Below are 15436 nucleotides of genomic sequence, written 5' to 3' on the forward strand. Positions count from 1 at the left end.
AATCTGGAGAGTGTGTGTATGTGTGTGTGTGTGTGTGTGTGTGTGTGTATATATATATATATATATATATATATATATATATATATATATATATATATACACAAAAGAAAAACACACACACAAACACAGACATTAAAGAGTAGAAATATATATGCCAATCGAAATTCATCATGAAATATTTATCATCCACAGATCCAAAAATATTTATTTTACTGAACATGTATTTATGTATCATGTTGTTCATGTGGGAAGCTCACCTGGAGGTTGAATTTTCAGTTCCAACAGCGTTTAGGAGGAGTGATCTCTTCTCACAGTTTGTATCTGCCAAGTCAGCCACCTCACAAGAATGGACGTGGGATAGGAGGTAGGATTCTATATGTGCATGTAAAAATGCATGTTGCTGAATAGGCTACAGAGAAAGGGAGACAGGAATTCACATATTTGTTAACATTCAAAACACATGGAGAACTATTTCTACTAAATTGGACTAGATTTATAACACCTACCCTTTATAATGCCAAAGGCCAGTCCAACTATACACCAGGCCTCCTCTGAACTGCCTGTATTTCTATTCTGTTTGAGTTATTTTTCTCCATCATATTAGTATTCGTAGTCACAATCTAGTAGGGTATGGGTTAGTGTCAGGGATTCAGTATTTCGAATGGAAAATAGGAAAATGAATCCAATGTGTAGGCCAATATGTGCTACAAAAAAATCTTCCCACTCTCATCCAGAACATTGCCTTGACATTACCTTCACAATAAGTAAGACACAATTTGAGGAGAAGAGTTAGAAATGCTGTGAATACATATGTGGAATGGAAAATGCTCAGGAGTTCACAACCTTGGAGGTGGTAGACTACTTTCCATGAGTAAGGGACAGGGTAAACACTCCACAAACGTGGAGCTCTGCTGGCCTAAAGACTTCGTGAGAAACTGCTTCTGAGGTTGGGCACTTGAAATATATGTTGTTGTCAGGAGCTTTAGCTTCCTTTGTAGTGAGACCATCAAACCAGGTCTGCATCTATGTGACCTGGAGGACATGGTTTCTGATTTTCCAATGAACATGAGGCAGAAGTGCTGAATTCTCTCTTTGCAGGTAAACTGTGGCCACTGGGGTCTAAGTGTCTCCCTGTGTGGACTGTGAAGCCATTTGGTCATCCTCCACTTTTCGTGGTGTTTCTTGCTGCTGCACTGGGAGTTTGGAATTTGCTTCAGGAAATACAAGGAGTTCAACTGGGACACAGTGCTGGAGGGAGTTCTGTCACGTGTGGTGGGTCAAGGTCCTAGGAGAATGCACCAGCCAGGCTTCTATCCCACAGAGCTTGCCCCCTTGACCATAGCAACCTGATTCTGAACATTGCCCTGAAACCTCTCCATATAACAAGATGCCTTTACATAGAAGGGTCTGCTCGCTGCACCATGTCAGTCACAAGCCATTTGGAAGCCAATGGCAGATCCACATGGCCCCACCACAGATGTTCTATCACACACCTGCACACCACTGCTCTAGGCCCACTACTCAGCAGGCCCCAACTCACTGGCATCTCTGTTCTACACCATTTTCATGAAACCCAGTCAATCAAGGCACTGTCTGGTACACTCATGATCAGCAACAGGACATCCAAAGGTTCTCCAGTGCCACCTGGTCATGGGAATTTCAAAAATGTCATGGTATTTATCTAGCTAGCCATTTTTAAAGGATGAAGTTGGAGGCACTGTGGGTTTCCATTCCTTCAGGAACCATTAAATGGTGAGGAAGCTCATTTCAACGAAAGCTCTGGAGAACTCTCACAAACAAGGCTTCCCAAGGAGTGGCCAAAAGGTCACAGGAAGCCAGGCCCATTGAGGTCTACAATGTGAGGTCCACGTGTGTTTGGACTCTCCACGATGGCTGCCAGGTCTTTAAGAATAAAATCATGTGATATCCGGGCTGAGATTCCCAGTGCTCTGTGGAAAGCCAGCCTGGGCCTAGATCTCAGTTTCCAAGGGCGACTCTCATGCGTGGCCTCCTAACATCCCGACACAATTCACGGCAATACTTCTCTGAGGTCAGTTCCAGAACTCAGTCTCCAAGGGGAATCACACCAGAGTTCAAGCCCAGGTGGACCCAGTCATCTCTTCCCACTGCCACACCACAATTCAAACCAAAACACTGCCACATGGCCCTCATCTTCTTCCATACAGACACTCATCATAACCTCTGGCTGGAGGTTTCCATGAGGGGCACAGCCCAAGACAGTGTCCACAATAAGCTCCCTTGCCTCTCATTTGCCTAATGTCAGGGTGGCCTGGACACCCTTCCTTTGGACCTGGAGTGATCAAATAGGCCTGCCTTTAATACTGCTCTACTTCTCCAATTGGAGGCCTACTGACTGCCGGGTATAGATTCTTTGTGTGAACTGGAGTCATGAGAAAACCCAAGCACCTATGGGCTAGCCTCTGCATGGCTTTGAAGGACTCATTTGACACAAAGGATCCCTATTCTCACTTGATGGAGGTCAGGAACCTTACAGAGGAAGGCGAGAGACCTCATCCAGGATGACTGCTTTTGTGCCAATTTGGCCTTGGATGCACGCATGGGATCTTTCTTTGGATCCATCAGGTGCTGACAATGTAAGCCACAGCCTCACACAGCGCCAAGAGGCTGATTCAGACACATCCCTTTGCAAAGCAATTAAGCAAAGAGCCACAGGTGATGCCCATTCATTTCCATTTGAAAACTGTTTTCTTCAGGCTTCACAAAGGGGTGCCCTGAGGCAAAGGCCTTCCTGACATTCAGGGCCACAAAAGGATAGGTAAGCCAAAGGCCCAAAGCAGGGTTTCTCTAGGGAGACTTTACTGATCACACTGATATCTGAGTTTTCTGAGATGCTCACCATTTCTTTCAACTATCCAGTACATGGCCATGTCACCGAGCTTGGAGGTGGTACATATCTTGGACACAAAACCATGAGCCTATTCTGGAGAGTGGCCAGAATTCAGGAAGAAAACAGGAACTTAGGAAGATAGTAGGTGTTGCCCATCCATAAGGCAAGCCGCAGTCCATTCATAAATTGGGCAGGATGAATGCTGGGAAGCTTTCTACTAGACAGGACACATCCATTGATGCATTCTCTTTTCTAATGTCTACAACCAGGGACACAGTGGGATACACAAACATAGAAACACTCGCCTTGTCAAAAGCCTTACTAGAAACAGTCCACTCCAAACCAAACAAACCGCCTTTCCTACCTATTCTCAGAACATGAGACAAAACCACAAACTCACACCCACACCCACAAAGGCACCTCCTTCCAAGTTGGTCTGTGACTACCCGGAGTGTCGTCTGACTGGTGGGCCATACTATGTTCCCCCGAAAGGGCCTGTCCTGTCTCACATCTGGCCTCCTTGGCCAACTCTGTGAAGTTGTCAGGAGCCAGCGGTGAGCCACTACCTGCTTTCTCAGGAAAGGCCCCTCTGCAGAGCTTTCCTGGCATTTGGCAATCCTCACCTCAGTGGGTACCAAGAAAGACTGACTCTGTCCTTGGTAAATCCAAACAAGTGAGCCCACTGGGACTGGGACTGGGACTGGCTCTGGGTGCCTGGCTTCCTGGATCCCAAGTTCAGAGAGTTCCATCACCAAGGAAGTGAGGTGAGGTCACTTCCTTCAGGAACTGAATGAGGTCACTGCCTTGGCAACCACTGTGTCCTAACAGTTGCTTCCAAGGCTCCCATGAGATGGAGGCTGCCCCTCCTTCCTGTGACACTTTCACAAGTTAGAATGGAATATCAACCATAGGCACCAAGGAACAGCTCTCCACACAGGCCTGCTTTGGTCCATCTTGTCTACATTAAGAAGAGAGAGGCTCATTCAGACACATCCCTTCATCCTGACCAGGTTGTTTGCCATGGAAGATGACTTCTGCTCTCTCAGGTCCTTCATAGCTGCCTACATCTTCTCCAGGGATCATTTCTGCATGGACCTTTGAGGTTCTCAGCAGGTGGAAGATCCCCCACATTCCTGTATTGTAAGACCCACTCTGTCCCTGCTCTTCTGTAAAGTTAGATTGAGGGAACAGTGTATGGTTAGGGTTAAGAACCTGTTTGATGTGGCTTAGGAATCACTCTGCTGGATGAAGAATGGTATTGGGAACCTGGGATATTTATAATAATATATAGGTGAAATATATGTATGAAAACAGAAATCCAAGTAAGATTTGAAGGCCAGAAGGGCATTGGGCCCTTGATTGGGATACTTAGCTTTGAATGACTTTCTGCACAGATGTCTCAGATAAATCGGTACACAATGGCATAGGACCTTGTACCTTGGATGATTGAATGTAGAAGAGAACATCCAGTCAAAAAGGGATAGTAGGTAGGATTAGGAAGATAGTTGGTAAGTTTTGGAAGAAGAGTGAGTATGCAATTTGGACCAAAAGTTCTTTAGCAATAGGGTGTCGGTTAGAGAGTGAATGTAAACGTCAGCACATGTGAAGAGTCAGTCACAATGATGAACTGGGGAACATATGTAGGAAAGCAGATATCAATAGAGACATTAGGAAATCAGGCAAAGTACAAAGTGAGTGAGTGGATTAGACATTTTCAACAGGGTTGAGGTTGAATATATCATCTTAGGAAGAAACAAATGTGTAGTCACCAATAGCATTGACATTTGAGAGCATTAGGCAACCTGGACAAGGATGTTTTTAGTAACCCATGCTCACTTTCCAATGAGGCGTTGGTGCAATCATAAGTGTGACCTTTGCATTTTGTGTCCAGAATATCACTGTGATAAAATGTATATGTGGATCAGGTGACATGAGTGTTTCTTCCACCATTTCTGGGAGTAATATGTTGAAGACATATAAATTAGCCTTTGGGGGTACAAATAGGTGTACCCTGGGTCTATGAATATAGAGATAATGCATGAATAGACCATACTGTGAATAAATAGTATAACAGGTTCCAATTTAAATAATGGATTGCATTGATATCTGAAAATATATAGGAAATCTAATATTGATACACAACCATTCATTCTAACCAGTTATACATCTAATGGTGATATTGGGGTTATGGTTTACCATGAAGGGGGTGTGAGTTTTGCTTCACAAGGGATTATGGAAATGGAAAAGAATGTGTTTGGAAAGAAGTCTCATGAAAAGACCAGTCAAGAAACGTGGAGTAATACATGTGTTCTGAAGCAGGAAGTGATTGAAAGGGAAATGAATGCCTAGAAATTTGTGAACTTGAGGATGAAATACATATCCTATGATGTGCATCAACTGAAGAAATAGTAATGTACCAGTGTTGAATAAAAATGAACGTCAAAATACACATCATGTCCCATAGGAATCTACTTGCATTCATGTTAAACTGGGTCAGTTACTGTAGAAATATTAGGATTTCAGCACTAGGAAACAAATATGTATTTCAGGTGGATGACTATTTCTGAGAATAATCTTGTGAAAAGTTGATTATAAATCCACATATATGAACATGAATGAATTTAGGGAGTATATAATATGACACATACATTTCATATTTTGAAAAATCTGGAGAGTGTGTGTATGTGTGTGTGTGTGTGTGTGTATATGTATATATATATATATATATATATATATATATATATATATATATATATATATATATATATATACACAAAAGAAAAACACACACACAAACACAGACATTAAAGAGTAGAAATATATATGCCAATCGAAATTCATCATGAAATATTTATCATCCACAGATCCAAAAATATTTATTTTACTGAACATGTATTTATGTATCATGTTGTTCATGTGGGAAGCTCACCTGGAGGTTGAATTTTCAGTTCCAACAGCGTTTAGGAGGAGTGATCTCTTCTCACAGTTTGTATCTGCCAAGTCAGCCACCTCACAAGAATGGACGTGGGATAGGAGGTAGGATTCTATATGTGCATGTAAAAATGCATGTTGCTGAATAGGCTACAGAGAAAGGGAGACAGGAATTCACATATTTGTTAACATTCAAAACACATGGAGAACTATTTCTACTAAATTGGACTAGATTTATAACACCTACCCTTTATAATGCCAAAGGCCAGTCCAACTATACACCAGGCCTCCTCTGAACTGCCTGTATTTCTATTCTGTTTGAGTTATTTTTCTCCATCATATTAGTATTCGTAGTCACAATCTAGTAGGGTATGGGTTAGTGTCAGGGATTCAGTATTTCGAACGGAAAATAGGAAAATGAATCCAATGTGTAGGCCAATATGTGCTACAAAAAAATCTTCCCACTCTCATCCAGAACATTGCCTTGACATTACCTTCACAATAAGTAAGACACAATTTGAGGAGAAGAGTTAGAAATGCTGTGAATACATATGTGGAATGGAAAATGCTCAGGAGTTCACAACCTTGGAGGTGGTAGACTACTTTCCATGAGTAAGGGACAGGGTAAACACTCCACAAACGTGGAGCTCTGCTGGCCTAAAGACTTCGTGAGAAACTGCTTCTGAGGTTGGGCACTTGAAATATATGTTGTTGTCAGGAGCTTTAGCTTCCTTTGTAGTGAGACCATCAAACCAGGTCTGCATCTATGTGACCTGGAGGACATGGTTTCTGATTTTCCAATGAACATGAGGCAGAAGTGCTGAATTCTCTCTTTGCAGGTAAACTGTGGCCACTGGGGTCTAAGTGTCTCCCTGTGTGGACTGTGAAGCCATTTGGTCATCCTCCACTTTTCGTGGTGTTTCTTGCTGCTGCACTGGGAGTTTGGAATTTGCTTCAGGAAATACAAGGAGTTCAACTGGGACACAGTGCTGGAGGGAGTTCTGTCACGTGTGGTGGGTCAAGGTCCTAGGAGAATGCACCAGCCAGGCTTCTATCCCACAGAGCTTGCCCCCTTGACCATAGCAACCTGATTCTGAACATTGCCCTGAAACCTCTCCATATAACAAGATGCCTTTACATAGAAGGGTCTGCTCGCTGCACCATGTCAGTCACAAGCCATTTGGAAGCCAATGGCAGATCCACATGGCCCCACCACAGATGTTCTATCATACACCTGCACACCACTGCTCTAGGCCCACTACTCAGCAGGCCCCAACTCACTGGCATCTCTGTTCTACACCATTTTCATGAAACCCAGTCAATCAAGGCACTGTCTGGTACACTCATGATCAGCAACAGGACATCCAAAGGTTCTCCAGTGCCACCTGGTCATGGGAATTTCAAAAATGTCATGGTATTTATCTAGCTAGCCATTTTTAAAGGATGAAGTTGGAGGCACTGTGGGTTTCCATTCCTTCAGGAACCATTAAATGGTGAGGAAGCTCATTTCAACGAAAGCTCTGGAGAACTCTCACAAACAAGGCTTCCCAAGGAGTGGCCAAAAGGTCACAGGAAGCCAGGCCCATTGAGGTCTACAATGTGAGGTCCACGTGTGTTTGGACTCTCCACGATGGCTGCCAGGTCTTTAAGAATAAAATCATGTGATATCCGGGCTGAGATTCCCAGTGCTCTGTGGAAAGCCAGCCTGGGCCTAGATCTCAGTTTCCAAGGGCGACTCTCATGCGTGGCCTCCTAACATCCCGACACAATTCACGGCAATACTTCTCTGAGGTCAGTTCCAGAACTCAGTCTCCAAGGGGAATCACACCAGAGTTCAAGCCCAGGTGGACCCAGTCATCTCTTCCCACTGCCACACCACAATTCAAACCAAAACACTGCCACATGGCCCTCATCTTCTTCCATACAGACACTCATCATAACCTCTGGCTGGAGGTTTCCATGAGGGGCACAGCCCAAGACAGTGTCCACAATAAGCTCCCTTGCCTCTCATTTGCCTAATGTCAGGGTGGCCTGGACACCCTTCCTTTGGACCTGGAGTGATCAAATAGGCCTGCCTTTAATACTGCTCTACTTCTCCAATTGGAGGCCTACTGACTGCCGGGTATAGATTCTTTGTGTGAACTGGAGTCATGAGAAAACCCAAGCACCTATGGGCTAGCCTCTGCATGGCTTTGAAGGACTCATTTGACACAAAGGATCCCTATTCTCACTTGATGGAGGTCAGGAACCTTACAGAGGAAGGCGAGAGACCTCATCCAGGATGACTGCTTTTGTGCCAATTTGGCCTTGGATGCACGCATGGGATCTTTCTTTGGATCCATCAGGTGCTGACAATGTAAGCCACAGCCTCACACAGCGCCAAGAGGCTGATTCAGACACATCCCTTTGCAAAGCAATTAAGCAAAGAGCCACAGGTGATGCCCATTCATTTCCATTTGAAAACTGTTTTCTTCAGGCTTCACAAAGGGGTGCCCTGAGGCAAAGGCCTTCCTGACATTCAGGGCCACAAAAGGATAGGTAAGCCAAAGGCCCAAAGCAGGGTTTCTCTAGGGAGACTTTACTGATCACACTGATATCTGAGTTTTCTGAGATGCTCACCATTTCTTTCAACTATCCAGTACATGGCCATGTCACCGAGCTTGGAGGTGGTACATATCTTGGACACAAAACCATGAGCCTATTCTGGAGAGTGGCCAGAATTCAGGAAGAAAACAGGAACTTAGGAAGATAGTAGGTGTTGCCCATCCATAAGGCAAGCCGCAGTCCATTCATAAATTGGGCAGGATGAATGCTGGGAAGCTTTCTACTAGACAGGACACATCCATTGATGCATTCTCTTTTCTAATGTCTACAACCAGGGACACAGTGGGATACACAAACATAGAAACACTCGCCTTGTCAAAAGCCTTACTAGAAACAGTCCACTCCAAACCAAACAAACCGCCTTTCCTACCTATTCTCAGAACATGAGACAAAACCACAAACTCACACCCACACCCACAAAGGCACCTCCTTCCAAGTTGGTCTGTGACTACCCGGAGTGTCGTCTGACTGGTGGGCCATACTATGTTCCCCCGAAAGGGCCTGTCCTGTCTCACATCTGGCCTCCTTGGCCAACTCTGTGAAGTTGTCAGGAGCCAGCGGTGAGCCACTACCTGCTTTCTCAGGAAAGGCCCCTCTGCAGAGCTTTCCTGGCATTTGGCAATCCTCACCTCAGTGGGTACCAAGAAAGACTGACTCTGTCCTTGGTAAATCCAAACAAGTGAGCCCACTGGGACTGGGACTGGGACTGGCTCTGGGTGCCTGGCTTCCTGGATCCCAAGTTCAGAGAGTTCCATCACCAAGGAAGTGAGGTGAGGTCACTTCCTTCAGGAACTGAATGAGGTCACTGCCTTGGCAACCACTGTGTCCTAACAGTTGCTTCCAAGGCTCCCATGAGATGGAGGCTGCCCCTCCTTCCTGTGACACTTTCACAAGTTAGAATGGAATATCAACCATAGGCACCAAGGAACAGCTCTCCACACAGGCCTGCTTTGGTCCATCTTGTCTACATTAAGAAGAGAGAGGCTCATTCAGACACATCCCTTCATCCTGACCAGGTTGTTTGCCATGGAAGATGACTTCTGCTCTCTCAGGTCCTTCATAGCTGCCTACATCTTCTCCAGGGATCATTTCTGCATGGACCTTTGAGGTTCTCAGCAGGTGGAAGATCCCCCACATTCCTGTATTGTAAGACCCACTCTGTCCCTGCTCTTCTGTAAAGTTAGATTGAGGGAACAGTGTATGGTTAGGGTTAAGAACCTGTTTGATGTGGCTTAGGAATCACTCTGCTGGATGAAGAATGGTATTGGGAACCTGGGATATTTATAATAATATATAGGTGAAATATATGTATGAAAACAGAAATCCAAGTAAGATTTGAAGGCCAGAAGGGCATTGGGCCCTTGATTGGGATGCTTAGCTTTGAATGACTTTCTGCACAGATGTCTCAGATAAATCGGTACACAATGGCATAGGACCTTGTACCTTGGATGATTGAATGTAGAAGAGAACATCCAGTCAAAAAGGGATAGTAGGTAGGATTAGGAAGATAGTTGGTAAGTTTTGGAAGAAGAGTGAGTATGCAATTTGGACCAAAAGTTCTTTAGCAATAGGGTGTCGGTTAGAGAGTGAATGTAAACGTCAGCACATGTGAAGAGTCAGTCACAATGATGAACTGGGGAACATATGTAGGAAAGCAGATATCAATAGAGACATTAGGAAATCAGGCAAAGTACAAAGTGAGTGAGTGGATTAGACATTTTCAACAGGGTTGAGGTTGAATATATCATCTTAGGAAGAAACAAATGTGTAGTCACCAATAGCATTGACATTTGAGAGCATTAGGCAACCTGGACAAGGATGTTTTTAGTAACCCATGCTCACTTTCCAATGAGGCGTTGGTGCAATCATAAGTGTGACCTTTGCATTTTGTGTCCAGAATATCACTGTGATAAAATGTATATGTGGATCAGGTGACATGAGTGTTTCTTCCACCATTTCTGGGAGTAATATGTTGAAGACATATAAATTAGCCTTTGGGGGTACAAATAGGTGTACCCTGGGTCTATGAATATAGAGATAATGCATGAATAGACCATACTGTGAATAAATAGTATAACAGGTTCCAATTTAAATAATGGATTGCATTGATATCTGAAAATATATAGGAAATCTAATATTGATACACAACCATTCATTCTAACCAGTTATACATCTAATGGTGATATTGGGGTTATGGTTTACCATGAAGGGGGTGTGAGTTTTGCTTCACAAGGGATTATGGAAATGGAAAAGAATGTGTTTGGAAAGAAGTCTCATGAAAAGACCAGTCAAGAAACGTGGAGGAATACATGTGTTCTGAAGCAGGAAGTGATTGAAAGGGAAATGAATGCCTAGAAATTTGTGAACTTGAGGATGAAATACATATCCTATGATGTGCATCAACTGAAGAAATAGTAATGTACCAGTGTTGAATAAAAATGAACGTCAAAATACACATCATGTCCCATAGGAATCTACTTGCATTCATGTTAAACTGGGTCAGTTACTGTAGAAATATTAGGATTTCAGCACTAGGAAACAAATATGTATTTCAGGTGGATGACTATTTCTGAGAATAATCTTGTGAAAAGTTGATTATAAATCCACATATATGAACATGAATGAATTTAGGGAGTATATAATATGACACATACATTTCATATTTTGAAAAATCTGGAGAGTGTGTGTATGTGTGTGTGTGTGTGTGTGTGTGTGTATATATATATATATATATATATATATATATATATATATATATATACACACACAAAAGAAAAACACACACACAAACACAGACATTAAAGAGTAGAAATATATATGCCAATCGAAATTCATCATGAAATATTTATCATCCACAGATCCAAAAATATTTATTTTACTGAACATGTATTTATGTATCATGTTGTTCATGTGGGAAGCTCACCTGGAGGTTGAATTTTCAGTTCCAACAGCGTTTAGGAGGAGTGATCTCTTCTCACAGTTTGTATCTGCCAAGTCAGCCACCTCACAAGAATGGACGTGGGATAGGAGGTAGGATTCTATATGTGCATGTAAAAATGCATGTTGCTGAATAGGCTACAGAGAAAGGGAGACAGGAATTCACATATTTGTTAACATTCAAAACACATGGAGAACTATTTCTACTAAATTGGACTAGATTTATAACACCTACCCTTTATAATGCCAAAGGCCAGTCCAACTATACACCAGGCCTCCTCTGAACTGCCTGTATTTCTATTCTGTTTGAGTTATTTTTCTCCATCATATTAGTATTCGTAGTCACAATCTAGTAGGGTATGGGTTAGTGTCAGGGATTCAGTATTTCGAACGGAAAATAGGAAAATGAATCCAATGTGTAGGCCAATATGTGCTACAAAAAAATCTTCCCACTCTCATCCAGAACATTGCCTTGACATTACCTTCACAATAAGTAAGACACAATTTGAGGAGAAGAGTTAGAAATGCTGTGAATACATATGTGGAATGGAAAATGCTCAGGAGTTCACAACCTTGGAGGTGGTAGACTACTTTCCATGAGTAAGGGACAGGGTAAACACTCCACAAACGTGGAGCTCTGCTGGCCTAAAGACTTCGTGAGAAACTGCTTCTGAGGTTGGGCACTTGAAATATATGTTGTTGTCAGGAGCTTTAGCTTCCTTTGTAGTGAGACCATCAAACCAGGTCTGCATCTATGTGACCTGGAGGACATGGTTTCTGATTTTCCAATGAACATGAGGCAGAAGTGCTGAATTCTCTCTTTGCAGGTAAACTGTGGCCACTGGGGTCTAAGTGTCTCCCTGTGTGGACTGTGAAGCCATTTGGTCATCCTCCACTTTTCGTGGTGTTTCTTGCTGCTGCACTGGGAGTTTGGAATTTGCTTCAGGAAATACAAGGAGTTCAACTGGGACACAGTGCTGGAGGGAGTTCTGTCACGTGTGGTGGGTCAAGGTCCTAGGAGAATGCACCAGCCAGGCTTCTATCCCACAGAGCTTGCCCCCTTGACCATAGCAACCTGATTCTGAACATTGCCCTGAAACCTCTCCATATAACAAGATGCCTTTACATAGAAGGGTCTGCTCGCTGCACCATGTCAGTCACAAGCCATTTGGAAGCCAATGGCAGATCCACATGGCCCCACCACAGATGTTCTATCACACACCTGCACACCACTGCTCTAGGCCCACTACTCAGCAGGCCCCAACTCACTGGCATCTCTGTTCTACACCATTTTCATGAAACCCAGTCAATCAAGGCACTGTCTGGTACACTCATGATCAGCAACAGGACATCCAAAGGTTCTCCAGTGCCACCTGGTCATGGGAATTTCAAAAATGTCATGGTATTTATCTAGCTAGCCATTTTTAAAGGATGAAGTTGGAGGCACTGTGGGTTTCCATTCCTTCAGGAACCATTAAATGGTGAGGAAGCTCATTTCAACGAAAGCTCTGGAGAACTCTCACAAACAAGGCTTCCCAAGGAGTGGCCAAAAGGTCACAGGAAGCCAGGCCCATTGAGGTCTACAATGTGAGGTCCACGTGTGTTTGGACTCTCCACGATGGCTGCCAGGTCTTTAAGAATAAAATCATGTGATATCCGGGCTGAGATTCCCAGTGCTCTGTGGAAAGCCAGCCTGGGCCTAGATCTCAGTTTCCAAGGGCGACTCTCATGCGTGGCCTCCTAACATCCCGACACAATTCACGGCAATACTTCTCTGAGGTCAGTTCCAGAACTCAGTCTCCAAGGGGAATCACACCAGAGTTCAAGCCCAGGTGGACCCAGTCATCTCTTCCCACTGCCACACCACAATTCAAACCAAAACACTGCCACATGGCCCTCATCTTCTTCCATACAGACACTCATCATAACCTCTGGCTGGAGGTTTCCATGAGGGGCACAGCCCAAGACAGTGTCCACAATAAGCTCCCTTGCCTCTCATTTGCCTAATGTCAGGGTGGCCTGGACACCCTTCCTTTGGACCTGGAGTGATCAAATAGGCCTGCCTTTAATACTGCTCTACTTCTCCAATTGGAGGCCTACTGACTGCCGGGTATAGATTCTTTGTGTGAACTGGAGTCATGAGAAAACCCAAGCACCTATGGGCTAGCCTCTGCATGGCTTTGAAGGACTCATTTGACACAAAGGATCCCTATTCTCACTTGATGGAGGTCAGGAACCTTACAGAGGAAGGCGAGAGACCTCATCCAGGATGACTGCTTTTGTGCCAATTTGGCCTTGGATGCACGCATGGGATCTTTCTTTGGATCCATCAGGTGCTGACAATGTAAGCCACAGCCTCACACAGGGCCAAGAGGCTGATTCAGACACATCCCTTTGCAAAGCAATTAAGCAAAGAGCCACAGGTGATGCCCATTCATTTCCATTTGAAAACTGTTTTCTTCAGGCTTCACAAAGGGGTGCCCTGAGGCAAAGGCCTTCCTGACATTCAGGGCCACAAAAGGATAGGTAAGCCAAAGGCCCAAAGCAGGGTTTCTCTAGGGAGACTTTACTGATCACACTGATATCTGAGTTTTCTGAGATGCTCACCATTTCTTTCAACTATCCAGTACATGGCCATGTCACCGAGCTTGGAGGTGGTACATATCTTGGACACAAAACCATGAGCCTATTCTGGAGAGTGGCCAGAATTCAGGAAGAAAACAGGAACTTAGGAAGATAGTAGGCGTTGCCCATCCATAAGGCAAGCCGCAGTCCATTCATAAATTGGGCAGGATGAATGCTGGGAAGCTTTCTACTAGACAGGACACATCCATTGATGCATTCTCTTTTCTAATGTCTACAACCAGGGACACAGTGGGATACACAAACATAGAAACACTCGCCTTGTCAAAAGCCTTACTAGAAACAGTCCACTCCAAACCAAACAAACCGCCTTTCCTACCTATTCTCAGAACATGAGACAAAACCACAAACTCACACCCACACCCACAAAGGCACCTCCTTCCAAGTTGGTCTGTGACTACCCGGAGTGTCGTCTGACTGGTGGGCCATACTATGTTCCCCCGAAAGGGCCTGTCCTGTCTCACATCTGGCCTCCTTGGCCAACTCTGTGAAGTTGTCAGGAGCCAGCGGTGAGCCACTACCTGCTTTCTCAGGAAAGGCCCCTCTGCAGAGCTTTCCTGGCATTTGGCAATCCTCACCTCAGTGGGTACCAAGAAAGACTGACTCTGTCCTTGGTAAATCCAAACAAGTGAGCCCACTGGGACTGGGACTGGGACTGGCTCTGGGTGCCTGGCTTCCTGGATCCCAAGTTCAGAGAGTTCCATCACCAAGGAAGTGAGGTGAGGTCACTTCCTTCAGGAACTGAATGAGGTCACTGCCTTGGCAACCACTGTGTCCTAACAGTTGCTTCCAAGGCTCCCATGAGATGGAGGCTGCCCCTCCTTCCTGTGACACTTTCACAAGTTAGAATGGAATATCAACCATAGGCACCAAGGAACAGCTCTCCACACAGGCCTGCTTTGGTCCATCTTGTCTACATTAAGAAGAGAGAGGCTCATTCAGACACATCCCTTCATCCTGACCAGGTTGTTTGCCATGGAAGATGACTTCTGCTCTCTCAGGTCCTTCATAGCTGCCTACATCTTCTCCAGGGATCATTTCTGCATGGACCTTTGAGGTTCTCAGCAGGTGGAAGATCCCCCACATTCCTGTATTGTAAGACCCACTCTGTCCCTGCTCTTCTGTAAAGTTAGATTGAGGGAACAGTGTATGGTTAGGGTTAAGAACCTGTTTGATGTGGCTTAGGAATCACTCTGCTGGATGAAGAATGGTATTGGGAACCTGGGATATTTATAATAATATATAGGTGAAATATATGTATGAAAACAGAAATCCAAGTAAGATTTGAAGGCCAGAAGGGCATTGGGCCCTTGATTGGGATACTTAGCTTTGAATGACTTTCTGCACAGATGTCTCAGATAAATCGGTACACAATGGCATAGGACCTTGTACCTTGGATGATTGAATGTAGAAGAGAACATCCAGTCAAAAAGGGATAGTAGGTAGGATTAG

The sequence above is a fragment of the Spermophilus citellus genome (genome assembly GCF_964194105.1).
Source record: "Spermophilus citellus genome assembly, chromosome: 17".
NCBI classification, from domain to species: domain Eukaryota; kingdom Metazoa; phylum Chordata; class Mammalia; order Rodentia; family Sciuridae; genus Spermophilus; species Spermophilus citellus.